Raw genomic sequence first — 19,498 nt, 5'->3', positions numbered from 1 at the left:
TGTTGTTTAAAGAGTAGAGTATATTCTTGTATTGTGTTTTAGTACATTACATGAGCTGTGAATCTACAGGACAATCTACAATAATATATGACTTGAGAAACCCTTTTAGGAGAAAATCGAGCTGGAAGATGAGGCTGCTCTACTCTCTCTTTCTATGAATGTAAATGGTGCAAAGACAAAGAATTAAGACTTGTCTCCCATAGACTGCTACAAAGCAGAAACCTTCTCTTTTTTTCACCCTCTCTGTCCACTCTCACCTACTTAGCTCAACTATGGAACAAAATGCCTTAGAATAGAATTGAACCCCTTTTCCTCCCAGTGGCCTGGATATAACATAGACTAATAGCCAACTAAGGGTTAAATTTGACCCACTTAACCCTCAATATGAGTTACAACTCAACTCTTCTAGATTATTCTTCACCATGATCATGTGGATGGCCCTTTTTCCATGAGCAATTAGGCTAACATGGCATCCTCTCGAATCATGGTGGAAAAAAGGAGAAGGTCAACTCCCAGGTGGCATAAATTTTGTATATAGATTTTGTTTGAAGTCATTCTTGTGTTGTTGGAAAGGTATTTGAGTATAAAATAACACCAAGGAGTCTAGTGCAAGTGAAATTTTTTGGACCCTAAAAAACTTCATTAAATTCTTCAAACTACCTCTAGAACATTTTAAACAAGAATTTGCCGAATAGGGACCCGTTAGTAAAAATGGTCTTGTAAGTTGATTCCTCCCATTTTTCCACTCTAAAAGCATCAAAACATATGACAATTAATATAAGGATAAAATATTGATCATACTTCCCCATTTTCAAAGGCTTTTGGTCCCAAAAAACTTTTACTAAATGAGGTGAATTTTTTTTCCCTTTGCCTTCTCCCTAGATTACCATTTAGCCTTGCTCAGAAGTTGTCCTTTCAACCCAATCTACCAAAGTTCATGCTTCTGATGTCTTTTAGTTCTAGACCTATTCTGAAAAGGTGTATCCTTTTTCAACTCTACCTAAGCATATGCATCCAAATCCTCTATAGAAGGTAGGACATGTTCCTCTTCTCGATCCAACATAGAAGACTCAGAGAGTTTTAGATTTTCCACATTCACTATTGAGTTAATGCACATGTATGCAGGTAGACAGTCTATAGGAATTATCTCCCACCTTTTCCAGTATCTCAAAGGGACCATATCGCAAAGCCTTTATTTTCATACTAAGATCTTGTAGCCTCTTCGTGTTCAGCTATAACCATACTTTATCTCCCACTTTGAATCACTTCCTTGTTTTGTGTTGATTGTGCCTAACCTTGTTTTTCTCCTATGCCTTTTATAGTGTCTCCTATACTTGTATATGGATATTCCATATTCTCAACAAAATTACCTTCCCTTAAGGGATCCCCTATAAGATCCTCCCTCACTCCTCCTTGTTGTCCATATGCAATATCCAAAGGTGAGAGGAAAATATCCAAAACATGTTTCAAATAGAAACTTACCAATAGATGTGTGGACTTCTCTATTATAAGAGTGTTGTATATATACCATATTTTCATCCCAAGTCTTTAGACTGTTATGATTGTAACCCCTCAAAAGCCGCATGAAATTCTTATTGACTACTTTTGCTTTCCCATCTGTCTGTGGATTGAGTGTTGTAGACTTCTTCAACTTCATTTCCATCTTATTCCAAAATGTAGTCCAAAGCACACTAAGAAATATTGTGTCCTTGTCTAAAATGATGCTCCTTGGGATTCCAAAGTACACCAAGACGTATCCAAAGAACACATTTGCTTCTTCTTTCCCATTGATGGTATTTTTACAAGACATGAGAACACACATCTTATTGAATTTGTCAACTATCATGAATAGATAGTCATGCCCCTCCCTTATTGTTTATAAACCTCCTACAAAGTCCATGGAAATTATTTCCCAAGAATGAGTGGTACAAGGGATGGTATAGGAACTGTTTCCTATCAATAGGCTGGCCAGTACAAGAAATCATAAATCCTCTTATGAACCTAGCTACATCTTCTTACATCGTGGGCCAATATATGGACCTTTATAAGTTTGCCATTGTTTTCCCTACACCAAGATGCCTTGCAACCTTGGAGGTGTGAGCTTCCCCAGTTAACTGTATTTGCTCATCTTTAAGAACACATAACTTATCCAGCCTATAAAGAAACTCATTCTGGAGATGGTAGTTAATTGTGTTAACATCATTGTGCACATGACTTTGGCTCTGCATCTATTGAAACAGCTCCTTGAATTTTTCATCCTCCATGTATGCCTCTTTGTATGCATCATGGGCGAAAGGCTCCATACGAATAAGAGTCTGAAAGTTGTGATATTTTATGTGGGTGGACTTAAAAGCATTTCAGGCAACTTGTTTGCAATTCCCTTCTTGTACTTGATCATTGAGTGAAATTGTTGTAAAAACCCCAAACACTTGTAATTCCTAGTCTATTGTAACTTAATCTAGGCCTGTAAGTATGGTGGTCGATGATCTATCTAGACTACTATCTCCTTTCCCATTAGATCGTGCTTCCACTTTTAATAGCTTGTGTTAAGGAATAAAGATCTTTGTCATTAGTAGAGTAAGTGAGAATCACACAATCAAATGATTCAAAATAGTAACATATAGGCCTTCCTCCCTGCATAAACACTGCTCCCATAGCAAACCAAATCACTTCTATTTCTACTTCAAATGGTTACTGCAAGTCCAGTAATGCAAGAAGTGCTTGAATTATTTTATTCTTTAACTCCTAAAAGGCCTTGTGTCGACCCTTTCCTCACTAGAATGTCTTTCCACTCATTGTTATGATGTAGAGTGGTGTTGCTTTTGTTTAAAATGAGGATATGAATTTCCTCAGGTATTGTACTACCACAAAAAAACTCCTAACATTAGAAACATTGGAAGGCATCAGTCACTTCATGATGGACTACATCCTAGAAAGATTTATTTTGAACTCTCCTCCACCAATCACATATCCTAAATACCCCAAATATTGTTTTGCAAACTCACATTTCTTGAAATTTTCCAACAATTTATGCTTCTTTAATGTCTCTAGTACCTACATCAAATGTGAGATGTCTTGCTCCCCGGTAGCATTGTATACAAGTATATCATCCAAACAGACAATAAAAAATGAATCTAGAAAAGGGTGTATTATTTCATTCATCAACCTCATGAATGTAGTTGGTGCATTGCATAAACCAAATGGCATGATTGGCCACTCATACAAACCTTGCCTTGTTTATTTCTTTGAATTGAACCTAGAGATACCCTAATTTTAATTCTATCTTGTTGATGTATTTTTCTTGCTACAACTAGTCCAACAAATAATCTATCCTTTGTAGGGGGCACCTATTCTTCAACATTATTTTGTTCAACTCCGTGTAATCAATACACATTCTCTAAGTCCAATCCTTCTTAGGCATAATTATGATGGTTGACCCACATGGTGAGGAACTTGGTCAAATGATGCCTTACTCTAGCAACTGATTCTTCACCTTGTTTTCTTCTATTATAGACTACTTGTATAGCCCAATGTTTGGAAATGAAGAGTCTGGTAATATTTTGATCTTGTGCTCCACTTCCCTCTTTAGTGGAAGCACTTTAGGCTCTCAAAATGGTCCCCTATATGCATGTAGCAACTCTTTTTAGTTATCTTTGTTCCTTAATACACCCTTCCAAGGATGAATTTTCTCTCACTAACTCTTCTATAGACTGATTTTCTCTTAAAAATAACAAAATATACTTCTTGTGATAATTGATCAATTTCTTAGCTTGGTTGACACTTCCTAGCGAAATTTTAGAAATACCCTTGTGTTCGTTGATGGTGAAGTATTTTTCGTACTTGATGAGGTAGTACTAGTTAGCTCTCCTCATGAAGATTGCACCATACATGTGCATAAAGGAACTCCCAAACAAAATTCCACATATATCAAGTGGAACCACATCATCAATAAAATCAACACTAATAGCAAATATGATTTTGCATTGTATGGTTACCTTTATTTTTGCAACCTTGTTAATGGGATAGGATGATATTGAACCTTAAATCTCAATTTGTTGACTAGCTCAAGTGCAATGAGATTCACCTATGATTCTGGGTCAAAGATAACATTAATTTTTTTCTTCTTGACTTGTATCTCTATATGGCACAGTTTGGTCATCTCTTTCTCTTCCTATTGCTGAAGGATACTTAGATTCACCCCATTCTACACTATTGTATAGATGATCTCCTCATCCATGTCCAAGCTACTTTCCACCTAATTGCTCTAATTTGTGGCTATGAGATTTTTCTTCTTTGCATCATCTTCTAGTTCTTGGTTTAGTTTCTGACACTTCTCTTCTGTATGACCATAAATGTTATAGTAGTTGCAATGGTTGTTGGGATATTTGCACTAGAATGCTATAACTATTGTATTTTTTTCCTTTCCCCTTTTTGATTTCTTCTTTCCTTGTTTGGAATCTTCCTCATGTTTCATCTTCTTCAACCGACTTGATTGCTCTTTCTTCTAGCATATGTTTTCTAGGTACTATGACTATACACAAGCCTCATCCACTATTCTAGGTTTGAACAACATCATTTGATTTTATAGATGGTTGTTTAGACCCCCTAGATACTTGAGTAGTATGTTTGGGTTCTTGGGATACTCAACATTATTGCCATCTTCCCGAATTATTTTGTGTACTCTTGTACACTCTACCATTTTCCCTTCCTAAATTAATGCAACTAGATACACTAGTATTCTACATAGCTAATAAGGTAGAATTGGGACATTATGATAATATTTAAATCCTCCCACTTAGTTACTGGGTTATCCCCCTCCAACCTTAGGTTTTCCATATGGATTTCCCATCAAGTAAGGGTATGGACTTCTTAAATGTGTGAAAGAATTTTTTTGTTCTTCCTCTATTTGATGAATGTTAAAATAAACCTCTAACTATTCCAATTATTGATTTCATTTCAAAGCACCAATCCAACCTTGATATGACTTGATTTCAACCTTCGTATCCATCTTGAATATGGATTATGAATGGTTCATGGAACTTGGCCTAGGTTGTTCTTTTTCGAGTTCTCCCTTAGACTCCTTTGGTTCTTATTAATTCCTCAATTTTCCCTCTAATCTTAACTTTGAGTTGGAACCTCCATCTTCTCTGGTTCCAAAATTATTTTCTAGAGCCACCATGAGGAGGTTCATATTACGACTAATATATGCAGCCTGCTCTTCCAACCTTATGAATCTCTCCTTTTCCATATTGTTAGTGTCCTATATTATAGTAGTCAAAAACAAGTTTTGTCTTTTCAATTTATTTTGGTAAATGTGTAAAGGTTTTCCTATGATCTCTTAGAAGATCAAACTAGGGGTATTATTTTAGAATAAAATTTTCATTATTCAATGTAATTATGTCATAGTGTGTGAAGAGTCATGAAAATAGTCATTGATGTCTTGAGAGGTTGAGTTAAGAGGGTCTAAGGTCATGTTTCATCAAAAGATCATTAGTGAGGTCATGTCTTGTCATCACGATCACATATTTCTAGTGTATATTGGGTCAGTTAGAGTGTCAAATCATGATCATTCATGACATCATCATCATCAGTGAAATGGTTAGGAGGACAACATTGCAATTCTGACAACTATTGTGAATTCATCATTCAAGTTCAAAGTTGCAATCATCACCCTTGATATCTGCGTTCAGCACCTTGGGAGTTTAAATTCATGGCCAACCTCAAGAAATTCCATAGAGCCTTCATTTTTTCCATTGAAATCTTTCTATATGGTGATTGGAGGTCACTGCACAAAGGAGGTAGGGGAATTGTTGCGCTCACAAACAGGTGTTGTGCTCACACACAGGCATCGAGTTTCTTTCAAAATGGTGGTGAATTTCTCATTCCAGGCAATTTTTCTTTATATTGGGAGCTCAACACATCACCTTGAACTCCAAAAAAGATATGCAGTTATTACTTGTCCCCTTGAGGCCTTTTGAACACCAAGAAAGGTTTGTAGCGCAAAGTCTATAGGGGGTGTTGCACTTCTACCAAGGCATCGAAAATTAATGAGTAATCAGGGTGTTTAGCACTTTTGTCCATGTAGGATGTCTTTTGTCAATATTTGGATCACCTCCAAATCATTTTTCTAAGTAGGAAGATCAATGTTTGGTCAAGTCATGAAGATGGATGTGTGCTATGCAATAGAGTTGCGCTTCTGTTGCAAAAACAAGGTTTGGGGTTTGAAGTTTTTGTTCGACCTGGAAGTTTTCTCATGGGTTTGAAATGTTGTATGGACCATTCCATTCCATCCCAATACCCTTAGCATGTCAGATGATGGCCGAAGATAGTATAATCTTGGAGCGTTGTGCTTCTACGCTGCACTTTCACATGGTCACTATATTTTCACCATATCTCTTAAACCATGTACCTATTTTCCATGAATTTTGTACAATAGATAATTGGGGTAAGATGAGTAAACTCACTTAATTTCAGGTCAAAATTCTTCTCGGTTTTCGAGAAACGAGGCACCATCATATAAAGCCATTTTTGGATTTTCTCGAGTTAGATTTGGCAAAAAATGGTGTGAAGAAGGGTTATAATGATATTAAATTTCTGTAAAAAGCAAGCTCAATCTAGCTTACCATTTAGGATATAGTCAAAAAATACAGTTGCTGCACTTTTACGTTGTGCTTTTGGATAGTGAATTGTTTGACCATCAAATTTGACTCCAAAGCTTCCAAAACCGGTTCTGAAGATGCTGACAAGTGGAAATTAGTTTCCAAATTCAGGAGATAAGCTTCATCAACCTCTAACTACTCAAAACACTTGGCAACCTTTTCCAAATTGAATACTCCAACTCTTAGCTATTAGAGACTTCATTCCAACCAATTCATTTTAGGGTTATTTTCATTATTTTATTTCCAAAAAATAATCTTTGTATTTATAAATTCCAAATCTACTAATTTGGATTTAATCTTGTCATTGTAAATATGTAAGGCATATGCAGATGAACATCTATGTTGGGGGGGGGGTGGGCAAGTGTGATAAGACTTATTTTTGGCGCATATTGTAATTATTTTATGAGTTTTAATGAAATTGGTGGATTAGAAGTACCTGGTTAAATGTCTTCAGAGATTGTCATCCGACTCTCTTATGTGTGTGTTTCCTATTTTTTGTGTGTTATATTTATTCCTATGATTTTTAAATGAAAAAATTGTTTCATAATTCATCTAATTAATGGTGCTATGTTGTAGTCATTTAGACAATCCATATGTTTTTTCTGTTATAATCATTTTAAGATTCATTCATTGTTTGATGCCTTGAGATGGTTATCTACTTTCTTTATTCTTATCACATTTGCAACTATTAATTGGCATAAGGAAGTGTTTCTATCTTACCTCTGAACAACTTTTCCCAATTCACCAAGAATCCACCATGTCATTGATCTCATATTTTACTAACTCCATGCCTAATGGGTTTTTCTCTGCCCTTCCACCACACTTATAAACTCTTCTATTTTCCAAAGATCTAGCCATTGTTCTTCATTAAAACTGGTCTTTAGTGATTGAGTAGAAAGAGAGAGCCCTCTCTGAAGCTGGAAGGGATAGATTCTAGCTTCGAAGCAGTTTGTAGTTACCTCTTAGTTTCTCTCTTAATTTTGGAGAAGTTACGGAGAGCTAACACATATCTCAATATTATTAAAAAATTCATCGGTTATAATAATGGATTTATGACTTTTGAACTAACCAATCTAGATCGCCTACAACTCCCCATAATATACCCAAGATAAACATTCTATGATATCATATGGTATGTAAACCGTTATGTATACTCCAATAGAAATTTTGTCATAATAGATTTAATAAATACATTCATTGAACTCTGAAATATATGCTATAAGGCTTGATTTTTCATTAGAATTATGGAATTATTAAGTTACCATTTACTACATAAGTATGCTAAATATAAAAATGTGGACAATTAAGAAAAAATAGAACAATCACTCAGAGAACCACAATAACACAAGATATGACATGCAAAACCCTTTAAGGATAAAACCCAATTGAAAGTTGAAGTTATTTTGCTCTCTCTTTCTCAAATGTAAATGGTGCTAATACAAAGGAGTGAGACCTGTGACCCATGTTCCTCTCCAAATCAACTTGTCCTGACGATGAACCACACTAGTTGGTTCAAAACATGTCGACAAATGTCTGTCTACATGTGATTTTCGCCGCAGTTATTCTTTCAAATATTATGGATCACAGAAGCCTCAATTCAACTATCATAAAACCTCTCTAATTTTCCCTTTAGCTATCTATTCTTAACTACTCTACCCAAATATGGAACAAAATGCATTGGAATAGAATCAAACCCCTTTTCCTCCTAGTTGCCCAATTATAACAAAACTCAATAGCCAACAAGGGTTTAAATTTGACCTTCTCAACACTCAATATGAGTTACAACTCGACTCTTCTAGAGTATTCTTCATTATGGTCATGTGGCTAGCCCATTTTCCATGAGTAATGGGGATGATGTGGCATCCTCTCGAATCATGATGGACAAAACACAAAGATCAATTTTTGGGTGGCATAAATTTTGCAAATAGACTCTGTTTGAGGTTGTTCTTGTGCCATTGTAAAATTATCTGAGTGTACAATAGCACTAGGGATCCCAAAAAATTTCATTAAATGCCTCAACTTCCTTCAGAATGTTTTAAACCCTAATTTTCCTAACTAGGAACCATTGGTAAAAATGCTCCCGCGAGTTGATTCCTCCCATTTTTCCACTCTAAAAGGATAAATATGGATGAAAAATAATATAATGATCCAATCTGGAGCAAGACTAATTGCCTTTGATTTTAGATTTCTTTCTCCCTCGTGAAGGTAAACATTATTATTCACTAGTGTGGGATAAACAACACTCCAAGCTTCCCTCTTTTTTGAGATTTTTTTGTTCTAAATTAATTTTGGATTATGTTGGAAGTCTAATTTCCACGTTTGTGAGGGGATATATATCCATGAAACTTGACCACTAGGAGTTTGGGCCAATCTTAAGACAACCTAAATCATTAGTTTTTGAAAAAATGATTAGAATGCATAAAAATAGGACTCAATAGAAAAAAAATACTTCCCATAAATGAGGTGAGTTGAGTGCCCCATATCAATGCATTATTCACATTCATCTTAGCAAGTTCCAATATGGATTCAAGTTACATAACTCCATTGTTTGGTTTATGAAGAAGAAAATGTATGAGTCACCTTCATTCGAGTTATTGTGATTAGGGTTATGCAGGTGAATGAAAGGGAAAATCCACATGGTTATCTATCACTATTTCCCTATAGATCACAAATAGGAGAACCCATGTATTCTTAGTCCCTTCAACCAAAGTAAAATTCGAAGATATTTGATCACAATAAATCTTTGTTTAAGTCTTTCCATCAAGCCAATGATCATGAAGGGAAAGCATGATTCACATCCATCAATCCAATAACGATATAAGTGATGATTAAAGCTAGTCTCAGAGGTATAATGATGCAATCATTCAAAAGATCATTGGGGAAAGAATACTTTCATATTTAGTCTCACAATCATGATCATAAAATCCATCTCTAAGAAGCTAGCTTTTATTGTGTTTAGCGTGTTTTATAATTTAGTATGAAGGAGATGTGTAATTCCTTCCATGCTCAACATGAAGTTGACATGTGACATTTGAAATAAACAAAAAATATATAAATAAAAAATTTTATTATTCATGTGAAATAAAATATTTCAATACCAAATTTATATAAAATACACACACAAACACATATCACGCTATGTGATATTTGATGTTCTTTTATCCTACCAAATAGTAAATTTTGACCATTTAAAGGACCACAAAACTAGATCTGATAAGCTACATTGAACCCTAACCCTAACTATAAACTTTGCCATGCACAAAAAATCCATTAGCTAATCTTTTATTCAACATTTTAAACAATGAACTAAATCCCTTATATGTATAAAATGAAAAACCTTTATCACAATTCAATAAAATCCCTTTCTACCTCCATTAACAAGTTCTCTTCTGATATTTCATGTCAAAAGAATAATAACACAACTAACCCTTGGTATGATAACAAATGTAAAATTCCTAAGAAATCCATTAGGGATGCTTATAATGAGCCCTTAAAACATGGTAAGGTAAATACATAAAAATCCGTAATTAAAAAGAAAAAAAGGTACTATTTTAATAAAACACAAAAAAAACTTTTACACCTTTCTAAGCTTGATCCTAAGAAATTTTGGGGGAAAACTTTAAATCATAAAGCTAAAGAAAATAACACGATTCCATTTAAGGACTAGAATTCCTACTTTAAAATTATTTATGAACTCCCTAATGCCATGGACACCATTCCAAACATTCCTACAGATGATGAAGTTTTTTCTATGGAAGACATGGAATTTGGATTTAAGATGCTCTCCATGGGAAAACTAAGGACATTGAAGGTTGTTGAGATGATATTTTTAAAATTTGAGGGCTTAATCTCACCCCTCACATACACAATCTCTTGAATTTAGTAGTAAGATGAGCTTCTCTAAACTAAGGATGCAAATCCTCATTGAATCTATTAATAGTGGGATAGAAACATTTCTTCTAATTATAGTACCATTATTATTAACCCCATTTCAACTAAGTTGTATGCAATTATTTTAGAAAGGAATTAATCTATGGCTAGAAATCCTTTCAAAGAGAGCTAAATGTTGCACTAGTTCTAGAAGACACCTGTTACACAAAAATATCGTCACCATGATTATTTGCAGTCAGTATGGGTCTATCATCACTTGTACTGTCCTCCTAAGCAAGTCTCAGACCTCAGTTCTTCAAATTAAGCTTTGGAAATGAGAGAAAGACTTTAAAAATCAATGTAACTCTGGTTCCGCACTTTCTATCATGGTCACCTGCAGTCCCGCACCTTCTGTGTACAAAAACTGCGGACCTGCCCACTCTATCCCTAACAGTGTAGGTGCGGACCCCTGTGAAAGTCAAAAGGCGCAAGTTTTATCTTAAAAAACTCACTTTGGGTTAATTCTAGAGGTTTCTAGAAGGAATTTTGACGTGGATTGTTCGCTCTGAGGTGGTTCATGCATCCCAAAAGAGAAGGAGCTAATCCCTTGATGAGAGGAGCTATCCCTTTGAAGGAGGGCTTTATCCCTTTGAAGGAGGACCTAGTAACCTCCCTCCATTGCACTATAAATACAGGCATTGGGCTGGTTGCTAGGGAGGTTAGAAGCTGAACATTTTTTAGGGTAAATGTTGGTGAAATCAAGACTTCCTAGTCGAGCTTAAGAGGAGAGATCACACATCTTTTTGGCTTCATTGGGGAGTGAGTGAAACTTGTCAAAGTAGAGGAGACTTCTTGCTGGACCCTGGGAGGAGCTTGTACAGCGTCAAGGCAAAGGTTGTAAAGTTCTTCTTCTTTTGAATTAATACAATCAAACTCAATTTTCTCAACAAGTATCTCATGTTATTTGTTTCATGGACTCCTTGACTTTCATGATAAATATGTTTTATGCAATTGGATTTTCAGGTGCTACTTAGTTTGTTTGCCTTGTTTGTGTTTGCAGATTTGCGAAAAGGAGCTCATTTGGATCGAAGAAGTGAGGGCATCCACAAGCTTGCGTTGGACCTAAGGTAGGCCCTAAAAACACTTGTTTGCTATTGTTTATCAAAGCATATTTAGAGAAATATAGTGTCTGGTTGGTTTGCTTGTCATTAGGTCTTCTTTAGATTCTAGGAAGGTCTATCTTGTCCGCAAGATCGACTTGTTCCGCATGACAAAATGGCGACTGCACTAGGGACTTGATTGTTTTCCTTGTTTTTACTTTAACCTGAGAATCTCTATTTTTGTTTCTGTTTTTGGTTTGTTGTGTGTAAAATTGGGTAGAGTTTGTAGATCCAGGGTTATTTTTCGTTTTTCATAGCTTTGGGAGAGGACCGCACCCTAGCCGTTTGACACAGTGCGTACTTACCCGCAGCTTGGCTTTTAGCACAGAGCGGGACTGCACCTATGCCAACTGTGGGCCTGCGGACCCTGTCAAAATTTTGAAAACCCTAAAATTTCCTCTGTTAGTCAGCTTAGTTTGTCTTTAGAAATTGTTATCCACTGCCCAGACCTGCATATAACTTGTCAGAAGCTTTCCTTGGATTGATTTCGTTAGTGTTAGGGTTTCAGGTGAAATTCCTAGGAGTTTTGCTTGTTGGGTTTGTTTTTCATTTTGGTTGTGTAGTGGCTCTGAACTTAGAAGCTGTAGGGACTTCAGATCACCTTAGTGTCTACCAACCTTCTTATGAGTCTGACCATTTATGAAATCTCCCCTTGTTTGAGGAATCCGCTTTGAGTTTTCTCTTTACAAAACTTCGAAAAGATTATGTTTGAGAGTTTGGATTTTCATTTTCAAAAAGAAAACAAAATTGGTTGTTCTTGACTGATTTGTGATTCTGCATAAGTTAGTCCTTAGCTTGCATCTAGCTGAGTAAAACATCATTAAAAAGACTTTTAGTAGGCTTTGACTTCAAATAGGTTTTTATAGTTTGTAGCTCTCAAAGTTAGTCATTTTCATTAGTTTTGAGTGTTTTATTAAAAAATATAAAAAATCTCTTTTGAAAAAGTTTGTTTTTGTAGTGATTGAGTGCTTTGAAACGAAAAAGGGAAATTTTTGTGAAATAACTAGTTGTCTCGTTTTGAGTGCTTTGGAAAGGAAAAGCTCTTCTTTTAATTTGTTTAATTGAGAAAGATTTGTGTTTACAAAGTATTTTCATTCTCAAACTCTTTCTTAGTTTAGAAGTTCATCGAAGAGAAAAAGATTGTTTAGATCATCTTAGGTGCATTTTTAGTGATTTTGAGTCGAGTCTTCATACCACGAGTTTCATCTCCGCACCTTTGAACTTAAACAAAAACCACTAAAATTAACGCTTAAAGCAAAATTCACCTAGTAACATTTTTATTTCTAGGGCTCTAATACACCAACTTAGCTTAGGCTAGTGTCTTGGAGTAGGAGAGTAATTAACTCTCCAAGACAGTAAAAACAAACAAGTAGCTGTATCTTGTGGTAGGGAAGAAATCCAATTGTTGCATTAATGCTCTAGGAAAGGTCCTCTTAAAGGAGAAGCACGAGATCGTGTCCGAACCAGTGTGGGAATCAATCCTTCCTCATTGGGAATGACGCTAGATATTCACGTATTAAAAACGGTAAACCTCGGATTAACCATTGTCGAGGAGCCTGGGGTCACTTGTTGGTAAACCTTGGATTATGTCAAGGAGCCTTCAAGGGGATTGAGCTTGCTACTCTGCCCTTGCCTGCGTATCGGATCATAGACTGTTCCCCCAAGTGTATTTGTCTCAGCTGGTAACCTTAGTGGCCATATTCTTTAGGACTCTTCCTAAGGTGACAGTGGTGGGAAGATCCCACTGTACCTGGAGCAGACGTCGGCTAGACTCACTTGGATTTTCTGGGGGGTTCACTTCACTCGAGACGGTTAAGTGGAGGAACTTGTGCCAGTCTATTCATTAAGCAGGTTGCCGGGGTAATTGTTCCAACCGCCATTTCTGTACTGAACTCTGCAACGTTGGATTTCATCACCAACTAGTGTTTTCAGTCCGGAAAGTTACTGTTTGTGTGTGTTTGATCTCCTAGATTCTTTAGGTGTGTGATTCAAATTTGTTTGGTTCTTTAGAGACCTTAGGTTCTTTTTATTGAGATTTTACTTTGTTTGCGTGTGAAGTAGTTAAAAGTCTTTAACTGTGGCTGAATTACCAAGGCAGTCCCCTAGACTTCGGGGCCAGTCTCCTGAGTTAGTAAACGTGGCTGAGTTACTGAGGAGGTCTCGTAGACTTCGGGGCCAACCTCCTGAGGAAGTACCGAGCCAGCTCGAAGGCTTGAAAGTCCTCGTAACTCCTAGAGACAGTAGAGTTGGGTCACCTGAGGAAGGAGAATCTTCTTTGATAGTACATCTTGATTTTCAAACGCCAGTAGCAGAGTATAATCCACAGTCAGTGTCTGTTTCCGAAATTGCTGGTAGCTTTTCATCTACTAGTGATATAGGTGAAGAACCTGAAATATCCGAGCCTGAAAGTGAATTTGCTGCTACTCCGACATCGGGGTTTGTTTCTCCAACTTTTAGTGGTCCTGGTTCACCTAGGGTACAAAGAGTAATCACCCAAGATCTTCCTTCTGGACTTATTTCTATTGAAGAACTTGCTCCGGAAGAAGAAGTAGGCATCCCTATCCCTGAAAATCAACCTGTTATTGAACTAAGGGAGCGTGAATCAATTTTTTACAGTCCTCCTAGGAGTAGTTCTTGGTATCTTTCTTTGACTAATTATTTAGAAAACTCAGGGTTAAGTTTTTCACCACCTCGTGCTCCTTATCACTCAACACCTAGAGGTTTTTATACTCCCGTCAATATGGTAGGACAATCGTCCATGTTTACTCAATCGCCTGAATCTTTTTTCTACGGCAGTCCTTCTGTTCCCTCCGGGTATCAATCACTTTCTGGTACTTTTTTGGGAGCATCTCCTCAACCCATTGATCAAGGGTTATTAACTGGAAACAATGGTACTAAGCCGTTGAGCATAGAAGACATTCTTATGATGTTAGGTTCTATTCCCAATCCTCAACCTCAAGGTGGCCAGTTACCGCCTGGGGGGCAGCCTCAATTAATGCCTGGGGGGCAACCTCAAGGTACACAATTTGCATCTGGGGGGCAACCTTAAGGACAGTACATACCTATCAGACAGTACGTTCCTCAAGGTCAACCCCAGACTCAATATGTACCCCAAGGTCAACCCCAGTATCAATTCATACCTCAAGGTCAACCCCAGTATCAGTATGTGCCTCAAGCGTATCAACCCCAAGGTCAATACTCGAACCAAGGTTTCCAACCACCCCAAGGTCAAACGTTTGTTCAAGGAATGGGAAATGTACCTTTCAATTATCAATCCAATCCTCAATCCGGTTATGTTCCTCAATATTCTCAACCAGTTATGGGTTAGTAACCCAGAATGAATATAGTGTGGGATCCATCGCAAACCCAACAGGTGTTGCAGCCAAGTGTACAATTGTCATCTCAAACTGGACAACCCTTAGTTTCTGGTTCATCCCAGCAACCAGTCCAGTCTAACATTCAAACTTCTGTACCTTCGGTAGTTTCTTAGTCTGGGCCTAGTACACCATGTACTCTGCCTCAAACGACTGTTACAACTACCGCAACATCTGTTCAATCTACCCCACCTACTTCTGGAGTATCGACAGCTCCGGTTTCTATTGTTCCTGTATCTACTCCTTAGACATCTTTACCACCGTCTGGGTCTACGATTCAAACTTTGGTTCAGATGCCTGTAGGACAACCTGGTTTAAGTACGGTTGTCACAAGTCAACCACAATTCACCTATCAACCGTACCAGGGACAGTACCAATTCAGTCCTGCTGTCCAGCAGCCAGTCTATTAGTATCAACCGTATCCTGGGTACACTTATCAACAACCTCAACAACCCCAGTACGGTCCGGTTAATCCTGGTTTTTCGGGAGGATACAATATCCCGAACGCGATTCCTATTCCTAGTTATCCTGGATATCCTCCTCCTGGGGCTAGTCTCATGACCCAGAGTTTTAGGGATCCTAATCGGCAATTACCGTTTATCGCAACTTTGGACTTACCTGACTTGTCGCGCCTAATCAACGATCCCATTAATTATCTTCCGTTTTGGCCGCCAATGCCGAATAAGTTGCCCAGTGACATTCCCAAGTTCGAAGGTAAATCAGGAGAGGACCCATCGAACCATGTGATGACTTACCACCTCTGGTGTGCGTCTAACTCCATCACAGATGATTCAATCCGTCTTAGACTTTTCCAGCGCACTCTAATTGGTCTCACGGCCAAGTGGTACATTGAGTTACCGCGAGGCACTTTTTATAATTTTAGTCAGTTAGCTACCTTGTTTTTAACTCATTTTTAGTTGCCAGTCCGATATGACAATGGCACGGAATTGTTAACTTCGCTAAAACAATCGACATCCATTTACATTTCAGATCATATTCATGAGTGGAGACGTCGACGTCATTTAGTGAAGGTATTTATTCCAGATCAAATCTTGGCTGAGTGGTTTGTAAAATCTTTGTTGCCAAAGATCACTGAAGATTTTGCTAAAGCCAGAGTTGTTACTGAGGAGCAAGTAATTGCTCAAGCACAGTACCTTGACTTGCTCTATACTCAGTCGGGTACGTTACACGAAAAAATCCCCGATCTTCCTAAGCAAAATCAAATCGCTGCAGCTCCTTCGGGATCTCATGCCGCTGATGGTATGATTGGCACGGTTAACACTAAAAGTAAGAAGAAGTCTTCCAAGAATTCTTCTCCCATTATAACCTTGCCTGATTCCCCAACAGGAGATTCTTCTGCAGAGATTTCCGCCGATATTCACGTTGTAGAGTCATCTACAGCCAAATCAAAATCCGGTGGGAAGAAGAAAGGAAAGGAGAACAATAAAATGGACAAAAGTTCAAAGGAGAAACCTGAAAAGGCGGAATCCAATGATGAAAAGCGCAAACCTCGTTATCCTTGTCTCATTTGTGACGATGAACATTTTACAAGGGACTACCCTCATTGTGCAGAGGTTGCGAAAATTGTCAAGGGTTCCCAAACTCCTGCTGTTTTGAAGGATCCTTTCCGGCTCAAGACAGTAAGATGATAGGTTCATCCTCGAGTGCCAATGAAGAACCCATACTGATGATGTCCCATGTTAGGATTGCGACTCGATCGCAAGATTATGGTAGTAAAAGTCCTGTTGATGGTAAAGAAGCAGAATCTTCTCATTCTAATCCATCAACCTCAGCTCCCGGTTCCGATCCACTACAGATCGAGAAACCTAATCCAGACTTGGTAATCAAACCACCCGCCAAGGGTATACTTCGAAAATCAGCTTTCAATCCACATGCGAGAGCAGCTCAGAATTATAACATTGTTGAGGATTTAGCTGTTTCACCCTCAACAATGTCGGCTTTGGAAGTGCTACAATCATGCCCAGCACAACGTAAATTACTTTTGTTGGCTGTAGGAGCTGTTGATGTTCAGGACCCGAACCTAATAATTTTTGATCTAGAAAATAGTACACCACGTTTGCCTCATCAAATGGCTTTCCAGATTCTAGTGATAGTAAAAAACAGGCCTATTCATCAGACTGTAATTGATGAGGGAGCTTCAACATGTATTATGTCGATACAGTGTTGGAGATCGCTTGGTTCTCCTTCGCTAAATCAATCCACGACAATTCTAAAGGCCTTTGATGGCCGTGGGTTTCATCCTTTTGGCATTCTACAGGATTTGCCTATAGGGGTTGAAGGAAAAACCGTTAGTCTAGATGTGGAGGTGGTTGATGCCCCTCTAGATTACAACCTTCTCTTGGGTCGAAGTTGGTCTTACGCTATGACAACGGTCGTTTCATCAGTCTTTCGAGTAATAAAGTTTCCACACAATGGAAAGATCGTAACAATAGACCAGCTGGCTTACTTTTCATCTGACCCAGCCTCTTCGGAGAGTATTCAACATGTTGGTAAAACGACTATCCCATATAAGGATGTTGGAGTAGGATTAGTTAAAGATGTTGGTTTACTGGGAACTTTTCCTTTTCCTCCAATCAACGCATCATCTTCATTTGCGACCATTCATATGATTACATCAGACACCATTATTTATGATGATCCTTGGATCGTCCCTTCTGAATCTGAGATAGACTCATTTGGTAATTCCATGCCTTTGAGTCCATATGAAATTGCCTATGAAGCTGTGCAGTCGTTTGCTGACTCGTGTTCAACCAAAAATGACTTAATGAATGTGGTCCGTGAGGAATCACTTTTCACATCAACTTCGGATTTAACTACGTTTTCTGAACTTGTTCACTCTGATGAGAAAATTCGTGAAATCCTATGTGTAGATGATTTACCATGGGAAGATCTCCATCACAGATCTTCATTTTTACCTGAGGATGATCGTTTTGAAAATGATTTCTCATCAATTTTTACAACTGAATATGTCAAGGAACCTCAGAATCCAATGAAACATCCCGATTCAGAGTTAAATTTGGGAAACATCTCTCGAACTATTCCTATTGACATTTCGGTTAAGCCCAGAATTGTTGAGAACATTCATATAGGTAGGCGAGGGCATCCACAAGCTTGCGTTGGACCTAAGGTAGGCCCTAAAAACACTTGTTTGCTATTGTTTATCAAAGCATATTTAGAGAAAGATAGTTTCTAGTTGGTTTGCTTGTCATTAGGTCTTCTTTAGATTCTAGGAAGGTCTATCTTGTCCGCAAGATCGACAGACTGGCCACCTGGCCTAGTCCCATGCAGAGTCAAGTCTTCGCCTCTCTTAGGCAAACCAGTCAAGAAATATATGTCTGCTGGCTCGATTTCGAGCTAGTGGCCACCAATGAAGAAGCACTGGTCCTGTATGCTCCATCTGTCAACCAACCACTGTAAGAAATCCACCTGAGCCCTCATGCCAGGAATGGCCCAGAATTTGTACAGTCCGCACGCCCTCAAAGCATCATGTGAACACTGATGATTCCATGCGGCAGCATCCATGTCCTCATGCTCTCGTTCACGCCAATCTAGCATGATGTACTCTTTGCATCAAGTATAAAGACAAATTAAAATGCTAGAAAATATTTTGTGTGGTCCATTTTTGAGAATTTTTGGGTTCAAAACCCTTGCGGCAGGGTACGCACCCTCTGGGTTAGACACAGTGCATGGGACCGCACTTTGTCTACACGGAAGGTGCGGACCCTGAGCTGTTTCCCAATGGAGAAAAATTCGGGGTCCGCAGGCCCGCAATGGTAAACCTGCGGGCCCCCGCGCACGGGTTTTGTGCCTAAAAACCCTCCCAAAAATGAAATAAAGGACTAAAACCAAAAATTAAACGGTTAAAAATGAAGAGTAAGATGATGTGGATTACCTAGAGAAGACGACGCTCGATTCTGAAGGTTGGATTTTCCACAATCTTCACGTAAGTTTTCTGAGCAAAAGCACTATTTTCTCACCCAAACTCAAACGGTAAAAATGAATTGACAAAGGCCCTTTATATAAGTTTTTTGAGTAAATAAATCACAAATTTATTTATGTTTCACTTTGAAAAGGTATTTTGCGACGTTTTTATCCATTTCAAACAGGTATGAGTAATGTTTGTGTTTTTGTGCAGAATAAAGGATTATTCAGGCAAAATCTACCATTTTCGACAGAAAAACATGTAGAGTCATCTTTAAGCTCTTTTCTGACTCCTAAAACATGAAAAGATTGCTGAGTGTTTCTTTTAAACTCGTTAAAACGGAATTAAAAGACGGTCCCCTTACAGCTCTTTTCCGATCATAAAAACATGAAAATATTGCCGGATTTTTGTCGTTTCAAATTCGATATTGGTTATAAAACGACGTGTCATTGATCGCTTTTTTACTTTTTCGGGTCAAGGGCACTAATGACG

Source organism: Pinus tabuliformis, chromosome 1_2 (assembly GCF_031772625.1).
Source record: "Pinus tabuliformis cultivar Carrire ecotype Pingquan chromosome 1_2, CPIR1, whole genome shotgun sequence".
Taxonomy (NCBI): Eukaryota; Viridiplantae; Streptophyta; class Pinopsida; order Pinales; family Pinaceae; genus Pinus; species Pinus tabuliformis.
Note: the sequence above shows the minus strand (reverse complement) of the source record.